The sequence below is a fragment of the Rhinolophus sinicus genome, linkage group LG06 (genome assembly GCF_036562045.2).
Source record: "Rhinolophus sinicus isolate RSC01 linkage group LG06, ASM3656204v1, whole genome shotgun sequence".
In the NCBI taxonomy this organism is placed as follows: domain Eukaryota; kingdom Metazoa; phylum Chordata; class Mammalia; order Chiroptera; family Rhinolophidae; genus Rhinolophus; species Rhinolophus sinicus.
This window is the reverse complement of record NC_133756.1, coordinates 134,560,084-134,579,832: the sequence shown is the minus strand read 5'-3', so window position 1 is coordinate 134,579,832 and position 19,749 is coordinate 134,560,084. Positions and strand designations below refer to the sequence as shown.

The window sequence follows — 19,749 nt, the reverse complement described above, 5'->3', positions numbered from 1 at the left end:
TTTAAGTATACATGTCCATAAATGCTAGGAGAAAGGATATTAAGAATCTAACACCTTCAGAGGATTCTGGCTAAAGATCAACAGCCGACAACTCTGAGGTTCTAACTCTGAGCCCCCAAAAGTTTGCATGACTGGACCGTTCCAGAAGGTGCTCTTATGTGGGTTACACTCAAACATTTTATCATGATCTTGAATCTCACACGTCCTCAGTAACAAAGGAAACTGGATTCTTATTCACGATCCAGCAACTACGAATGCCAGCTGACTGGAAAAGTTTCCCAAAGCCAGGGCCACATCTTTCACTATGATTTAGTCAATCCCTGCCATCACCTCTGGTCCAACCCCACTTATGTGCCCTTCAGGGATCTGAGAGACATCGTCCATCAACACTCTAATTTAAACACCCTCACCCAAACACACACACTCAAAGCCTTCATATGACCTTTCAAGTAATCAAATATAATTAGCCAACGCACTCTGGAGTATCGATGTCCTTTACAGAGCAGGTGGCAGATTAGAAGCTAAAACTGTGATACCAGGATGAACAAAAGAGCAACAGAAGCCACCTGATTGGAAGGTGAGACACATTAGCAGTTAAAACTGCTTAGAAGTTAAGAAACGCCTACACCCTTAAAGGTAAGAGTAAAAACTCAAGTAAAGGAAGTTGGAGCCTTCGCAGGGGGTTCCAAGTTTTAATCAATGAGTTTTGTAGAAAACGAGGTCCAAAAGAAGCATGTTAGTAAGAGGGTCATGCTTTAAAAAGTCAACTGTTTTCAATGCCTCCATTATTGTTGGACTTGGAGTATTTGTACCAATTTAGCACCAGCACGTAGAGGGTACTAATTTTGTGAAGTGAATTCAGTGATGCTCCTCAGCTTCCCTTAAAGGATTCAAACAATTGCCTTAGAAATACAAACAGCATGTAATCAAAGGAAATTCAAACTGAGGCATGCCTTTTTTAGAATGGGACATCTGAGGAACCAGTTGACTATTTGGGGCTGCATGTGTTGTCACCAATAAAGATTTCACACACTAGATACAGTACTGCCAAGATCTCCAGAACCAGCATGTAGAACAAAAGCAAAGCTGTGGACAGACTAATATCAGGATGAGACAGTAGCATCCTGTTCAAGCTTGATGGAGCCCCAACTGTTAGCAAAGATACAACAGGGATGGGCATGGAAGCAGTGCATTGAAACAAAGAATTACTCATCAGGTGACAGTACGCTTTTTATGCACACTGTTCTGCCACGACCGGGTTTCTTCCAGTCTGGCAGGCATGATACCCTACCTCTGGCGTTTGATGTCCACCATTGATTTAGAGTAGGGACATGGCATATAGTGTAACATATTACAAACCCCCAGATATTCCAAACTTGGATGCCATAAGGCTTTTTGCAAACCCAAGTCTAGCCTAATGTATAATAGGAATCTCATTTAATTTCAATTCTCAAGTAATATTTGTAGCTTGTCAAGTAAAGATAGGCGTCATCCTTCACCTGGTTCCTACTGAGAATGTATATTTCATTTTCAGAAAAGCTGAGTTTACAGAAAGAAAGAAAAGTTCCATAAACGTGGCCTTTACAAGAAGGTAAGAAAACATGCAATTTGCATCATCCTTGGCATTCTATAGATTGAATTTAATCCAATCTCCTCTTATCCAGAAGCATATATGAATGGTAATTTTCAAGTGCACTCATTAGACTGCTGAGTTAATAATGCCGATCCGCAGGAAGATGAAAGACAGTAGAACTTTTCTTACTGGTCAACATTATTGACCAAGCCAAAGCTGTTAAATTAGCTGCTGCTTCGGCTCAGTAGCTCGAAAGATGCATTTTATGTCAAGGTGCTTACCCACCTTGGAAAAGAAGATTAATTTTGGTAATAATAGGACTGGAGGTATATCAAGATAGTGGTAGGCAATCTATGAGGTGCTTCATGAAAATTGTCACCCTCATTGTGAAAAAAAGATTGTAAACTGAGAGTGCAAAAACACATCGTTACAAAAGCAACATGAGAAGCAGTAACAAAAATAATAATAATAATCAGCTGAGGTTAAGAGAAAATTTTTTAAAACGTACGTTATCCAAACTAAATCACTTAAATGCAGGAGGGCTTGATCAAACTATCAAAGTGTTGGAAGACAGGCACCTTTCTCTTAATTTTTTTTGTATATCTAAATGGCTATTTATTGAAAACAGTGTATGTAAATAAAACAATGAAAAAAATTATATATCCAAAGAAAGAAATATAGGGTTTTTAATTGCTTAACATTCTTGTAATTTTTAAAAATACTCTAAAAATATTAAAGAACAAAAAATATTAAAACAAATATAGGAACAAGATGGTAACAATGACTACAACAGTTTGCATTTTGCTTCTTGTTTTCTGTTTTGTCCATGGGTACATGGAATATATTTTAAATAAACTTTCTATTGTGCCATAATTTTAAATTCATAAAAATAGTTGTGGAGATTGAGATTTCCTGAATACCCAGTTTCCCCTAATGTTAACATCTTATTTTACCATGGTACATGGGTCCAAACCAACATTGGTACATTACTGTTAACTAAACTCCAAAATTTAGTCTTTACTGGGTTTCCCACAAATGCCCCTTTTCTGGTCCAGGCTTCCATCAACATTAACATGTTGCATTTAGCACTACTCTCTTTTTCAGGCTAGTTTAGGGAGATGGACTCCAAATCTGATTCCAGTTCTCTGGGTTGCAAAATACAAAGGAACCCCTAAATCCTCATGTCTTATCCTGTAGCTTTTTGATGATGCCCAATATCTAGTCTAGTCCTGTCCCATTCAACTGACTCAGTGTCAGGGAACTTGAAATCTTAAAATCCAAAGCAGTCACCACCTTTCACTATTTCACTGAATTATAAAATATAATTATAGAAAAATATCGTTGGGCCCATTTGGCCATACATTGTATTTAGTAGTCAATGAATTTTGTGAAATATTTCTTGATGTATCTTTCCTCTTGATAATCTCATTGTCATGGGGGTGTTTTTTCTTCCCCGATAGCTTTTCTCATCATTAAGGATAAAGGGTTTTTTTGTTTTGTTTTTTTGTTTTTTGGGTTTGTTTTTTTTTTAATTTTATTAGTTTCAGGTACACAAGACAAAGCAATACTTAGACATTTATCATGTATCTCCCTCACACTGAAGGATAAGGGGTTTTTGCCAAAGCAAAATGGAAGGTATGCCCACAGGATAGAGAAAAGGAGAATGTGATGCAGAATGAGTCCCCACTAGGTACAAGGAGGAAGTTGAAGCCTTTCCAGTCGGGGCAGCATGGAGGCGGGGGAGATTAAGAGAGGACAGAGGGAGAATGAAAGTATTAAGGACCTAATTCCCCCAGCTCTTTAGTTTTGTGAGGGCAAAGGCATCGAGAAGATACAACCCCTAGAGAGGGCAGAGAAAGAGGAAAGAACAAAGAATTTGCTGCTGAATTTGCCATTTGGAAGTCTACGAGGAGATTCTCTTACTGTGTGCTCCCACACCAAACAGGGAAGTTGCGGTTGAACAGAAACGGGGATACAGCATATTTACGCAGAGAAAGGGTCAGTGGCTCCTCAGATTCTGAGTATGGGAGGGAAGGGATCCAAAGTTTCCTGGGTCCCCACTGTGGGGTCACCAAGCATGCCAGCTGGGAGGGGTCCCAGGAGTGTGGTGCAGAACAATTCCAAAGGCAGACTGCCCAGGCAGGTGAACAGATGGGAGCTGCAATTAGGTCTCGGAGAGTCAGCAGCCCCAGGGACAGCAGAGGGCAAGCAACAGTCATCAAAATGGAAACGCTCCCTGGGAGCACTCAGCATGCACGGAACCCCAACCGGGATACAGCAAGAACAGAAACCACCACCCACCACCCAAAGACTGGGTGAGATCAAATGCCTCTCACCCAAGGGGAGATAGAGCAAAGCAGCTTGGAAAAATAATGCTAGACAAGACACCCCAGCCTCACTGGCAGAACAACACGTAAGTATCATCTTGAGAAGATGAAGGGAAAGGGAAGTCTCCAAAACTTGTGAGGGAGCTTCAAACTCTGAAGATGCTGAACACTTAGGCTTACCGAAGTGAGACTGAGCTCATCCAAATAACTGTTTTAAACTAAGAGAGACCCAAGGACCTCTAATTGGACACTCCCACCCTCTTCTTTTATCAAGAATAAGGTGTGGGAATTAGATCAGACTGAAGAACATAAATTCCAATACACTGAACTGTAGCATATTGATTTCAACCAGAAGATTAATATATTAAGTAAAAGTAAACTTTTGTAGAATGAGCATAAAATGGTTCTCTTCTTTGGTCCTTCTAACCAATTCCTGTTCATTCTTCAACTCTCACCTGCTTCATGAAACCTCCATGTGGTTCTGCCCCCGGGGACCTAATAGTTCTCTGAATTTCTCCCCCGCTTAAATTGTACAGCATTGCAGTGAGCCTGATTTCCTCCAAGGAGGGGACTTACAGAAGATAGATACTCGGTCTTATTCTTCTTTGCATGTCCCACAGTACCCAGCATGGAACAGGGCAGCACAGCAACGCGTGATGATTGACTTACTGATTGACACACAGTAAGGCAAAGAAAGCTGGGTGAAGGGATAACAACGGGAAACACTGAGATAAGAAATGGAGCTACTGCTCTTTTGGGATGTGAAAACTATGGAAGCTGATTATTTTTTTCCTCCCTCTAACACTTAGTTATTCACAGTTACTGCAATTAATAACTATTAATCACAGGAAAAGGATGAGCTAAGTTAATTCCTCTGGACAATTCACACATACTGTACCTAATGCAATCAATTTTCTTTGCAGCAATTAGGAGTGAAAAAAGTAACATTAAGCCTGTGGGATACCTGCCGTTTTCTGCAATTCTAAAATAACATTATGTAAGTGAAGACACAGAACAAAGAAAAAAGTTTGTGTCTCTCCTGTTGTTATTTCAAGATTCCGAGGAAATGGCTAAAATCCACGGCTAACATGGGTTGTTAAAATAAGATCTGACTGTTGCAAGGTTGAATTTGTTAGAAACAATAATTATTTATGACACTGTACTGCAACACCCTCCAAAGCATATGGTTACCTTATTAGAAATTAAAATTCATTTCCATATAAATCTCAGCAGGATATTACACCAAAATAACTAGAATAACTTCAGGGGACACGAATAATTCTAGTTTAGCTCTTCTAAAGCCTGACACTTGTAATATAAAATTTAAACTAATTCACTTGTAAGTACAATGGCAGATTTGGAAAACATGGACCATCTATCTCCTACAAGCATGGGCATAAATATTATTACTTTATGATTTTGGGGACATGTGTAATTTACATTTCCCCACAAATTTCCATGCTTGGTTTTACATTTTTTCAACATAAAAAACTTTTACATTTTTCAACATAAAAATTACCAGTGCATTTGCTCTCCTTTCTTACTTGTAATTGTGGATGTTTAGAAAGCATAGCATTTAGCTGAACAGTTTTCTGCTTTCAACCACAGTGAACAATACATTGGATCATAAAAATAGTCATGCTATTGTGAGCCTGTCGAGGCACTGATGCACTATAGATATTTCTAACTGTCAGATCTCACATAGGTTTCATCAAATTTCTTTTACTGCAGCATTTGGCTTCTCAGAGAATCTTCATGTTTTTTCATGACGGTGCTCAGTGCTTATTTTCAAAATTGGCCTGCTGAGTTTGTATCATGATTGTTTCTGGTAATCTGCTGTGTATGGTGGAAATGGGTGTATGTGTTTCCAAACTCAGCATCCAAATCCTAAAAAATGATTTAACAGATATGAATATGAGGCCTCAAACTGCTGTATGCTGCAAAAACACTCAAAAGTCTATTAGATTGCTTAAAAGTTGTTTTAATTGACCAGTGTATTATTTGTAAGATAGATAGTGATTATATGATGATCAGTTTACTTAGCTTTACATTATTGTCTTTGAGAATATAGAAGAATATAGGAATCACATTTATTTTGTTATCAAATTTCACTGAGGGTGCAGAAAATGGTGATGCCCGGCGAAAAGAAAAACTCTAAAGGAAAATGCCTCTGGATTCCTCTGCTCGCAAAATACTCCTGACACCCAATATGTGGGGTTTTTCCCACACTGACCAATTATCTAGACACCAGCTGGGCATTCTACAATTTAATTCAATTCTGACACTGTCTATGTGAAGTTAGTGTCAGGTCCCACAAGTTAAAGACTCAGTCCCCCAAGGCTGCTCCCTGTTCAGAAGCCAATCACAAATCCTGGCCACCTGTACTTCTGACTGACTACAAATTGGGGTTCCCATGACCCCTTCCTCGATTTCTATTATTTGCTAATGTATTCAGCTCACAGAACTCTGGAAAGCGCTTTACTTACTATTGCCAATTCATTACAAAGGATATTTTAAAGGATGCAAATGAATAGCCAGATGAAGAGATACATAGGGTGAAATCTAGAAGGGTCCTGAGCACAAGAACTACTGTCCCCATGGAGTTTGGTCTGTGTCACTCTCCTGGCACATGGATGTCTCTTTGTTCACCAACCCAGAAGCTCTTGCAACCCATTCAGTTGGGGTTTTTATGGAGGTTTCAACCTCCAGCCCCTCTCCCTTCCCTAGAGATCAAGGAAGGGCTAACTCTCTAATCACAGGATTGGTTCTCCTGGCAACCAGCCCCCATTCAGAGACCACCCAGGGGCCTTCAGCCACCAATCATCTCATTAGCATACAAAGAGACACATATCATGTCAGAACAATCCAAGGGTTTTAGAAACTGTACGTCAACTGTGCCGGGAAAGGGGATTGTGGGGGTAGAGACCAAACATATAGTTCTTATTACGTCACATGGGCACATACAGATTGCTTTTTATTTTCCCAAAACAAATAAAGCATATTTAAATATATGCATTAAAATTCTGTTTGCTGGCCAAGCTAATGGACATTAGCCAAAAGCAGTCCACTGCTGCCGTGTCTAAGTAAGAAGGGATGGCAAGGTCCCTTGCTTGCTGTAACAAAAGTCTCACCAACATTCTTTCCACAGTCCAGTACAGCTGTACATTCATTTAGTCAGTCAACAGAACAGGTATGAAGCACCAACCCTAGAAAAGCACCAGCCGTCAAAGAACTCACAATCTACAACAGGGTATACCGTGTCACTCACCAGTCATGACGTCATGATTACTGTACATGGAATTATTCCTCTCATGAGTAACATACATGAAATGGAAACTCAGTACAGAGAATATCAAAGTCTACCTGGGGAAGTCAAGGAAGGAAGGCTTCATGGAAGTAGCATCTAAATGCAGCCAGGAATGTCATGTAAGTTTGCCAGGCAGATAAGAAGAGAGCATCCTAGGCCGACAGAAACCCACTGCAATCAAAACTGAAAGGCAGTGATGAGCTAGGAAGAGGTCAAAGAGGATACTTCATTCTGGGGAAGTAGCAGTCATTTGATCCAGGGGCAAGGACCCCAGACATGGGTCAGAAGACAGAGGTTCGGCTCCAGGTTGTACTGACCGCTATTCATCTGATTTGACCCATACCAGCCGAGAGACCACCAACTTGGGAGTGACAGAAACTACAACTAGAATCCAGGTTCTCGACTTCTTTGGATCACCTGTCCTGACCTATAAAATGTGCAGGTTGAGTCAAATAACTTCCAAAGATCTCTGCAGTTTAAATTTCCAAAGGCAAAAAAAAAAAAAAAAATTAAAAACACAACTGACAGCAACCAAAACTACCTGCAAGCATTCAACCCTCTGGCAGACTGCATACCCTAGCCTCCAGCATCCTGTACAGCCATGAAATACATATAAAGAATCCAATCTACAGGAAAGGCCAGAAATTAAAATCACCGACGAAGCAAGAAATCCAGAAACCCCATCTATGTGTTAGGTATGAGAGCAGTAATTGAGATCACATCTAAATGGAAGCAGTCTCCAGCCCAGCCTCCTCATCTGAAAAGCCGTTTACAGAGCTGCCCCAGGAACTCTTCTTACTTACATATTCAGCAGCCTGTAACTCTGAATTAATGACTTTGCATGAAAACACCCTTGTCTTCATAAAAATGTTATTGGGTTAAATAAAAATATTTTCAGGGGTTTTTTTTGTTTGTTTGTTTGTTTGTTTGGCTGGCTTTTTTTTTTTTCACCCAACACAGGCTTTGAAGGAACAAAGGAAGGAGAGGGGGTGCTATGCCCTTTCTGCACAATACCTGTCACCTTGGGAATGTGATTCTCCTCAAGTACAACACGACTAGGGGAATGGAGAATAAGAGCCGAGTTTAATTTCCTTCTGCCAAATTAACTTCCTCTGCTGCTGCAAGTAATGTGCATAATGATAAGCCTGGTGAGTGGGGAGCCGGTGTGGACGAGCAAGCATTGTTCCCAGAGCGGGTTCTGTTCAAGAGCAGCCACTCCTCAGCCGGGCACAGGCCATTCGTCCTCCTGGGAGGTCAGCGCCAGGGCCAAGAGGTGTTTACTGAAATCCATGCCAGTGCATGCAAACAACTACCCCAAGGCAAATGTCAATGTGCTAGCCTGGTGGGGAATGCTTCCTCCACTGTCCTTTCACCAGTATGTACCGAGTTTCCTGAAAATAACACCTAGCTGGACAATCAGCGCTAATGTGTCTTTTGGAGAAAAAAATTTATATAACCCCTGGTATTATTATATTATATTATATTATATTATATTATATTATAGCCAGTATTATATTATAGCCAGTATTATATTATAGCCAGTATTATATTATATTATATTATATTATATTATATTATATTATATTATATTATATTATACCCGGTCTTATAGTAAAATAAGACCAGGTCTTAAATTAATTTTTGCTCCAGAAGACGCATTAGAGCTGATGGTCTGGCTAGGTCTTATTTTCGGGGAAAACATGGTAATACGACAGGGGGAAGACATTCTGGCTTGCGTTCCCTCAGTAGACAAGCCTTCCCTCCCCTGGTGATGGCACATGGCTCTAGGCTTTCTCACCAGGCCATGAGGGCCACTCTGACTCTCTCTGGATAGTTCTTTAGGATAAACCTCTCTCCTAGGAGTTGGAACATATCTGAAAAAGCTATCTCTTCTGGGCAAATATCAGATCTGGTTTTCAGGGATTGGGGCTGGGTCAGTAAGACAGTTAGCTGAGAAATTCAGGAGTGGAAAGCACCAGAAGACAGCCACACGGCATGGGCAAGGAATTAGCTGGGGTAAAGACACAGAGAAGCGAGGACCATACGATGGGAACCAGGACTTCTCCCCAGAGCCAGAACTGGTCTCGAAGCTGAGGACAGAAAGGAGTCGAGAACCAAATTCTAAGAACCAGTTAGGGGCCAGATACCCTCTGCACGTTCTGCTATCCAAATCACTACAACTCCACGCCCCTCCCCTGCCTATGGAAGCAAAAGATTATGGAGCAGTAAGACAAAATATTGCTGTCGTGAGTTTACTTGGAGGGAATGCCTTGGTCAGTGAAGGATGGTTCCAAGAGACAGGGGGTGCCAGTAAGAAGGAGAAACGGGGTATCTGCTTATGTAATAAGCCAATTCATTTTCTCTGTGTCTGAGAGAGAGAGAAGAGTATTAGAGAGAAATGACATGGTGGGAAGAGAGATTAGCAGAAGAGTGGCCTGCACTCCTGGTATTGGCCTGTCAGATGTGCATGTTCCCTATGTGTCCAGGGAACACTGTGAAAGGTAACCAGACCTGAGCCATTTTACCAGGGACACACCCAAAAGAGGTGCCAGTTGAATAAGGAAATCCCAGCAGCAAGAGGCTATTGAAGTATCCCACCAAACGAGGGAGATAAAAAGGAGGGGAGGTTAGATATGAAAGCCTGGGCAGAGAGAATCTCCATCTTAGGGACATGTACAATGGGAGGTCCCAAAGGACCTGCCACAGACCTTATACACTGACTCATGAAAGGACCCGTATTTGGGTGCCCAAGGCGAGGCAGAATTGAAAAATCGGGCTATACTCCCTCTCCACTATAAGCCCTCAAGGCCAAAGTGTGGGCAGTGCTAAAAGGGAAAAGAAAAAAAAGAGCATTAAATTAAATATGAGATTGAAGTCTCAAACTGGACTGGACTTTTAATACACAGAAATCACTAGAAGGCTAAGCACTCCGTGCAGAATGTTAAGGAAACAATCGAGGGCAGTGATCAAAGAAAAATCAAACGGTTTCTTGCTTTATACCCCAACTGATTTCTGACTTTCAACTGACCCGTGACATCAAATTCTGCTGTTAATACTAGAAGATTTCAAGGCCTAGAAAGGTCAAGAAGGTAAGGCACTGGAAAAGAGAGGATAATAAGAGCAAAGTGTGGGAACCAAAACAATAGCAAAGTTTGAATGCCCAGGCCCTGTTTGCATAGATCACCAACCCTCTTTGTACTGAGTGAGTGGGCAGGCTTGATTTTCCAGCACAGAGCTGGAAAGATGCCCTGACCCAGGAATGGGGCCCAATCGGCTTATATGCTGCAACCAAGCTGCTGGACACACGCCCCTGCTCAGAGAGCCCAGGCCTCCTTCATCCCACAGACTGCCTTCCTCTTCAGAAACTGAAGAAAATGATAAATAAGAGAGAAGATGTTGTGTCACAAAGACCTGAATTTATACCCAGCTCTGCCACTCGTTGGCTGTATGAGAGTGGGCAAGCAACTCAACCTTAATGTACTTCATCAACACCACGAAGGGGCATTACTCTTACAGATGGAGAAACTGAGCCTCAACGGCATTAAGCACTTTGCCTGAGTCTAAATAGGTAGCTAGTGGGAGAGTCAAGCAGAGAACTCAGACCCATCTGACTCCGAAGTTTTCTGTGATACCAACTTGAGAAAATAACAGTCTTCCCTGAGGTGTTCAGACACCCAATAAGAAGCAGCTTTGGGAAAACTATGCACGTATTGTGAGCATAACATGTTGCCACTATTCTCGACGAGCAGATGATAATAAGGTTTGTGTGCTTAAATTCACAGCTGTGAATCACCATGATAACTCATTCAATTCTGTCTCAGATGACAAAGGGCTGCTCAGAAGAAGGGATCCAGTCCATGCCTCTGTGATAAAATAGCAACAGAAATTTATTAAATAAAGGAAACAGTATTACTTTAAACAAGAGGGGATTCCAACTACCAAATACCAGGGTGAAGGTACCACATCATATGTATGTTCGCTAATGGAAGTTGTATGCGCTGCTCCACCCAGAAGGCTGGGCTGGGATGGTTACTAGTGTTTGGAAGCACAGACAAATCCAATCTTTTTTGTGCCTTGGTTTTCTCTTTTATTAAGTGGCAAACAATATATCATGGTTTTCAAAATAAAGAAGTCATCTCCACAGATAGTATGTGTTCTGGAGAAGGCAAGACTGCCGTTATAATATTAAAATGTGTTAAGCATTGTTCAGATCCCTTTATGTATAGTAACTCATTTTATCCTTATGGCAATGGTGTGCTGTAAGTACTATTATTATTCCCATTATTCAGATGAGGAAAAATGAGGCACAAAAAAATTAAGTAACTTGCCTAACACCCACAGCTAGTAACTGGTAGAGGAGAGATATCAACCTGCGTGGTCTGTCTCCAGAGCCCATGCCACATAGATGCTTATTAGATAAGAATAAGAATAACTTAGGCCAAATTAGTTGAGGAGAGTTACAAAGGGAGAATAATAAATTATGTCTAAAGCAAAATCTACCCTAGTTAAAATGGCTTCAACCTTTTTCATTAGAATTAGGTAATATTTCAGCCCTATGAGGTTTCTTTCTTATTAAAAAAAGCCATTTTGATTATTGCCTATCATATGCCAGAGATTATACTAGGCAAATACTGCATTATATGTTCTACAGTTTTCTTCTGGATTAATTTTTTTAAATACTTAACTCTTCAATCTAGTCAAATAATAAATATTTTTTATAATTTTTGAAGATGACTTACACAGAAAAATACTTTTTTACATATAGCTATGTAAGCGAAGGTTATAAAATTGGAGGCGCGGGGAGGAGGGGCGGGGAAGAACCACTTGGCCACACCTGCCTTCTGTGATTGTCTCAGAGTGCTAGACTCCCCCATCTGTACTGTAAGGCATATATGATGTCTACAGCCATTTGTTTTATTGATGTGGGCTTAAGAAAGGTAAAAAGCCGCCCAAATGTCTAGAACAGTGGATCTCAAAGCACGTTCATGCCATTGGGAATAAAGAAAGGAAGCTGTATCACCTGGTACCTTGTTAAAACAAAAGTATCAGGCCCCAGCCCAGAAGTAATGAATCATATATCGTGTTTCCCCAAAAATAAGACTGGGTTTTATATTAATTTTTGCTCCAAAAGACTCAGTAGGGCTTATGTTCAGGTGATGTCATTGTGAAAAATCATGATAGGGCTTATTTTCCAGTTAGGTCCTATTTTCGGGGAAACAAGGTAGTCAGGGGATGGGGCCCATTCATATGCCTCCAGGTTGAAGTCTGATGCAAGTTGAAGTTTGTGAGCCACTAACACCAGTGAAACCGGAACCTTCAGGGTCCTTGAGCAGGTGCTGAAGATCATAGTTACCAAGGGCTCCAGGCGAGAAGAGAGGAGGAGACCAACAGGATAAGCATCTCCTAATTAGGGGTGATGGTGACAAAGACCAGCTGATAAGTGCCATCTTTCCTGACAATATCCCTTTTATTACTTTCTGGAATGTGGGCAGTCGATGTTCTGGGAGAGAACTGGACCTGAGACAGGACTGTAAAATGGTAGAAAGTGAAAGGAAGGCCCTGAGACCCTGCGGAGTCCTGATGAACCATGTACGCCTTTAAGACCAGCTTGAGGTGTCACGTGGTCTGCTTTCCTGAGGACGCCCTGGCTTCCAGCGAGGAGAGCCAGATGTATCTATCACAAGAGGGAGTAGAAAGGAAAGTGGCAAACAGGAAGCCTGCAAAATGTGCCAAGAGGCATCAAATTAAAGTCTCTCCAAAGTGCCCTGTAAGCCAGAGAGAAACGTCTGCACACCAAGTACGGCCAGCGTGACTTCTGATTCTGATTCCAACTTCCTCATGACAAAGAAGGAAGTAAAGCCTCACAAGACACTGGCAGCAGTTGCCTGGCCCTGAATCCACAAGTCTCCTTTTTCCAAGGAAATGACATAATTTTTGTGTGTGGACAATGTAAAGTTCGTAACTGATCTGGCTTCCTCTTTTGCTCATGTGCTGCACAATTTTACTAAGTATATAAGGCTCACGCATCCAACAAATATAAGTGTAAAATTCCCTCCTATCTTTCAGTATAGCTGTGATTTCATTGCCTAGTGGGATTTTAGTTTAAAATTCACTTCTACTATTTTACTGTTCTTTTACATTCTTGGAAGCCACCTCAAACTATGGAATTACGCAGGATATAGCTAATGAAAAGTAACTGTATTGACCTCATCAGATCCCTAATGGCACATCCATTCTTCTCGTTTAAAGTTCTCAAGGCTACTAATTTAATTGTCCTGGTGAGTTAACCAGGCAAATCAGATCAAAAAATTATTTACTAATATTTTCCAGAAAACAGAGCTGTCCTAATCAAACCAGAACCTTGAGGGAATCAGCGTAACTGGGAGGAAACCACACACTTGGTCAGTTAAACATGGATTTTAATTCATTGAAACCTGGTCTGAAATCAAGGACGGTCCAAGTAGAGACACTATTTGGGGACTCTGAGAAGAAATTTAATCCCTGAGTCTTAGTGACCAAAACGAGTTAATGTACCTTCAAAACTAACCAAATTACTCTCACCTTCCTGCAAATGGCCCATCATCATAAATGATGGCCATTAAGGTGCCCTGTGGTTCTGCACAGACCACTGAGAGGACATGGATGTTGACGACCCATCACTAATGAAGTGAACAGTGTCCAGTAAGAGTCACACAGATGTCCAGCCCAGGATAACAAAGGAGATGGCTGTAAAGAACAGAAAAAGAAGGTCTTCCCATGATTTCTGAACATAACCTATCATATTCTAACAGGAACTGGAGGGAAGAAGGAAAGGCCCGTACTAGATGGTTTACTGTATTATCTCATTTGATCCTAACCCATGTAATAGAATTACTAACACATTTTGCAAATGAAGAAACTGAGAATCCAGGGTATTCAAGTAATTCACTCAAGTGATGTAACAAGTAAAGCAAAGCCAGGATATAAATCCAGATCTATCTGGCTTCAGAGATCATGCATTTTCATAAAGAGATTTAAATATTTGTTACTCACCTAATACGTCAAACATTTTATTAGGTGCTAGGGATACAATGTTCAGGGGGGACATTCCAAGAATAATCAAGAAATTGTGCAAACAAATACAAAATCAGTATTATGAGGGCACAGCAAATGAGAGCTACACGGTCCCAAGAGAGTATATGTTGAAAATTTGACCCCCCGTGGTGAAGTCAACTGAGAAAGCGGTAACTGACCTGAGATCTGAAGACAGGGTGGAAGATATGCTGCTGGAAGAGGGACTAGCAAATTGCTAGTGAGAGGTATCTAGGGTGAGTGAGTGAAGAGAAAGAAGGAGCACGGTGCAAAGTGAGACCAGAACGGAGATCCTAAAGATCCTGTGGCCTGTGATAAAGATGCATTTTTCCTCAGAGCAATGGGGATTCATGCACCAAGTCTAGGGGGAATGGCATGATCAGTTTTGCATTTTAAAAAGGTTACTCTGTACGCAGCATGAAAAACTAATTAGAGAGAGAAAGAATGAAGGAAGAAGCTGCTGCTACAGTCAAGATGAGAGACAAGAAAAGCTGGGACTAACGGGAGTCAGGGAATGTGGAGGGAAATAGATGGATTGAAAAGATACTCAATTGATAATATCAAGCGAACTTGGTGATGGATTGGACACCGGGGTGACGAGGAGGAAAGCATTAAGGATGCCTCATAAATCTGTGGTTTGTATAACAGGGCGGTTGGTGCCATCACTCACTGAAAGAGGAAATACTGGAAGATGAGCAGGTGCTCCCCGGGGAGATAATACATCTGTTTTGGCCATGTTGTATTTGAGATGCCTTTGAGATAGCCAAGTAGAGTTGTCAAATATGCAATTAGACATGCAGGCATGGAGTTTAGATGACAGGCCTCAGCTGGGGTCCAGTTTAAAGATGTTAGTCATTCATCCATCAAAGCTAAACCAAGTACTGATGTAGGTGGGGGCAGGGACTAGGGAGTGAGCAGAGACAACATCTAGCATCAAGCCTCGAGGAGCTCCGTCATTTAAGGGTTGGAGAAAGTAATGTGAGCCAAGAGACAGCAAGACTTCCAGAATGGCACGTCACCGTGCAGTTTATTTTAAGAAGGTACAGGTGGGGTAGCAATTGAATAGCTTTAAATGCTGCTGAGGGCAGTAACACAAAACTACAAAAGATGGAGCACTGCAGGCTCCCAGAGGCTCAGTAACTTGCCCATAATCACAAAACTTAACAGGAGCCAATCCAGAATTACAGAAAGTCTATCTGATCCCCAAGTTTATCCTCTACAGTATGCTAAAAACCATGAAAATCAAGATTTCACTCAAAATAAACAGCAGATATGACTTTACTCCAAGTATAGGTGGTACTTGAAAAATATTTACCAAAACAAAGGTAAACTGGTTGAAGTTCTTTCACTTAACAATGACATTCTAAATAATTGCCCATAGACATCCTTTAAGCAGTAAACTCTGCCTTTTTAAAATTATTTGATTCACAAAAGTTCCATATACAAATAACTTTTTAGCAAAGAGCAAGTCACATTGGTACAAGCTTTAAAATCTCCCAGAGCACTTTCATGACTGCTATTAAAATTCTGACTCTACAGCCAGGAGACAGACACTCCTATTTTTTGGTTCTGCCTCTAGTGGCTATTTGACCTTAGTCAAGCCATTTAACCCTCCTCACCTGCAGAAAGACGGGGCTGGATAATCTCTCCAGATGTCAGACGGGTAATAATATCCTGTGATCTCACTGCATGCATAGCAGCATTTCACACAGAGTATCTATCATCCTATCCATTCATCCGGTAAGGTAACTAAGGCACTGGATTGGATCATAGAGCCAGGTAGCAAGAAGCCAATGGGGATTTCAATCCAGTTCTCCTAACCATCAATTCGGTGCTTTCTCCACATAATCATTATCAAGGATATCATCATTTTTACAGCTCCCTCATCTGCAAAATCAAAAGACATCACAGTAGAGGATAGCTATGGTCTTTTCCTACCCAAACTATCCCTCACTTCTTCTGATACAACACCTTAAGTGTCCTTTGAGGAATCATGGATTGAGCGGAGGTGACCCCCGCTATCACTTTCCAGGCATGGGGCTGTGTCCCAGGACTAGCTCCTCAGTATGGTATAGCTTCCTGGAGACCAGGAGTGGTTTGGGGCCAAATACTGGGCCCAACCCAGACTAATGACAGGCAATTCTATGACTCTTGATAAAATGAATGGCATTACTTAGTTAGGAAGCCAAGCTTGAACCCGGTGGCAGCAATGGAAAAGACACGCCTATGAATAAAACTAACAAAAAGTCAGAGATAGAGAGGGAGAGAGAGACAATGCAGAGAGAAACATTGCTTGAGCTCTGGATCCAGCTTTGCCTAAAAACTACACTGAACTTTCAGTTATTTGAGTCCATCCATTTTCTCCTCGTAAGCCATTCTGAGTTTGGATTTCTGCCACTTGCATATCAAGGAAACTCAGTACAATCAGCGCACTTATACACCATTACTGGTTCCTTCATTGGTCTTTCAGGGGGAAATTTTCTACATGGAAACTCTGAATCTACTACATATGTATATTCTCTTAGCTTTTCAATATAAAGAAAACCAGAAGTGAGAAGTTAGGAAAAGGACAAAGGCAAATGTTTTAAGCTTAATAGAGTTTGTCAAAGCTCTGATGATTTTTTGCAAACTATTCACAAAATTAAGACAATAGGCCTAAGATGGCACTCAGAAGATGAGGGGTGCCTACTAAACACTCTTTTTCGGTTCTTATATGATTTTTACTTTTTTTTTTATTGATGTATGACATACAACACTATACAAGTTTCAGATATACAACATAATGATTAACATTTGTAGATATTATCAAATGATCACTACAGTAAGTCTAGTTAAAGTCCACCACCACAGATTGTTACAAAATATTTTCTTGTGATAAGAACTTTTAACATCTACTCTCATAACAACTTACAGTTCTTTTATTTTTTTTTTAATAAATTTATTGGGGTGACAATTGTTAGTAAAATTACATAGATTTCAGGTGTACAATTCTGTATTACATCATCTATAAATCCCATTGTGTGTTCATCACCCAGAGTCAGTTCTCCTTCCATCACCATATATTCGATCCCCCTTACCTTCATCTCCCACCTCCCACCCCCCACCCCCCTTACCCTCTGGCACAATGGAATACTATTCGGCGGTAAGAAAAGATGATATAGGAACATTTGTGACAACATGGATGGATCTTGAGAGTGTAATGCTGAGCGAAATAGACAATGGTTTGGTGGGGTTTTTTTTAAATTTTATTGGGGAATATTGGGGAGCCGTGTGTTCTTCCAGAGCCCATCAGTTTCAAGTCAAGTTGTCGTCCTTCAATCTAGTTGTGGAGGGCGCAGCTCACTGGCCCATGTGGGAATCAAACCGGCAACCCTGTTGTTAAGAGCTCATGCTCTAACCAACTGAGCCATCCAGCCGCCCCAACACAATTCTATTAACTATAGTTGCCATGCTGTACATTACATCCTCATGACTTATTTTATATGAAATTTGTACCTTTTGACTCTCTGCACCCATGTTCCCCACTACCTGTCTCAGGCAACCACCAATCTGTTTTCTGTATCTATGGGTTTGTTTTCTTTTCTTTTTTTTTGTTTTGTTTTTTGCTTTTGTTGTTGTTGTTGTTGTTGAGAGTACACATATAAGTGAGATCCACGTATTTGTCTTTCTCTGTCTGACTTTTTTTTCACTTAGCATAATGCCCTCAGGGTCCATCCATGTTGTTGCAAATGGCAAGATGTCATTCTTTTTTATGGCTAAATAATATTTCATTGTGTGTATAGATATAGATATATAAATAAAATCACATCCTCTTTATTCATCTGTTAATGAACACTTAGGGTGTTTCCATATCTTGGCTATTGTAAATAATGCTGCTATGAACATGGAGGTACAGATATCTTTTTAAGTTAGTGTTTTCTTTTCCTTAGGATATATTCCTAAAAGTGGAATTGTTGGATAACATGGTAGTTCTATTTTTTAATTTTTTTAGGAACCTCTGTCTTGTTTTCCACAGTGGCTACATTCCAGGTACTGTAAATAACCATAGTTAATAACTGAAAGTGCCACATCTCCTGCCACTCCCAAACATATAATTCATATTCTAGGTATAATAAACTACTCAACTATTTCACCACTGCATCACGCCCTGCTCTCCAGCCTGTTTTCTGTCATACCTATATATGCCTTTGATGAGCCCTGAGATACCCATTGATGAGTAATTCATGGTCCCTACTAAAATTCTTTTCTCAACTTCCACACATGCCTCTAAAATCACTTCTAAAATGAAAAAGAAAAGAATTTGATAAAGATGTCAAAATACATATGCCTTTTCTTCTGTCTGACATCCTTTTTTCTCCCTATCTGACTGTCATATCACTACTCAGCCTTTAAAACTCAGTTTCAAGTGCCTTGTTTAACACAGGAAGGAACTTTCCACACATAGCTATCACAGATTTTACTGGAATAACAAAGTATCCTGATATCTCAGTAGCCTAAAACAAGTTAACTTAACTCATACTATATGTCCTTTGCAGGTCAGCAGGGGTCCCTGATCTTTGTCATCTTCAGAAAGCTAGGCTGACAAAACAGCCCTAATCCAGGATTGCTGGTTGCTGTTGTCACAGGGAAGGAGTTTTGGCGCTTCTTACTCAGCAATTAAACACTCTGGCTTGGAAGCAACACATATTACTTCTACTTATAAATTTCTGGTCAAAACTACACATCTCCTGGCAAACATTTAATGTCTGGAAGTGGGTAGAAATCCAAATATTTGTGAATTGTTCCATAGCGGTGTATCAGAATCCCAGAGTCTGGAAACTGCTGAGTTATCCAATAGTCAGACAATAAGGGAGAGCAGTGGGAAAGCAAAGGGGGAGGGAGGACAGGAAGGAAGACAGAGTTTGAAGAGAAAGTAATATGTAATATTTTTAAAGTTCTAAAGTAGTTATCCTAACAAAAATGAGAATGTCACTGGACCTCTTTATGTTTACTTTATAATTTTATTTTCAAAAATAATTAATGATTTTGGAGACTGATACATCACCAATTTCTCAGTTGTTAGGACCTCTGACGATTTTGCTCTGACTCTGAGTCTGGGAAGAGTCTCAAGAAACTGAACTTCCTAAGAGATTCTGCTGCTTGTAACATTCAGGACCCACAGGGATGGATAAATGAATAAGGATACATGGGCTAACCACAATGTCAATCTCAGTCACTATCCTTCCAGGATTTATATCCTCATCTTTAAAAATGAGGATTATAAAATCTACTGTATACTGGAGTATGACCTGTGGAAAAGCACCCAACACAATGTCTCATAGAGAGTGAGGAAATATTAATCTCCTTCTTTTTTGGCGCTCTTAACACCTAGCAGAACACCTGAGAACTAGAAATGCTCAGTAAATTCAGGAAAGAAGAAAAAAAAAAAGGAAGGAGGAAGAGATATCAACTACCCTGAATATTTAAACCCT

General features: G+C 40.5%; 1 protein-coding gene across 2 annotated transcripts in view; it reads right to left on the bottom strand.

Moving 5' to 3' along the window:
• Positions 1-19,749, bottom strand: part of NELL1 (neural EGFL like 1) — a 757,006-nt gene that overhangs the window by 515,894 nt on the left and 221,363 nt on the right. The window lies entirely within an intron of this gene.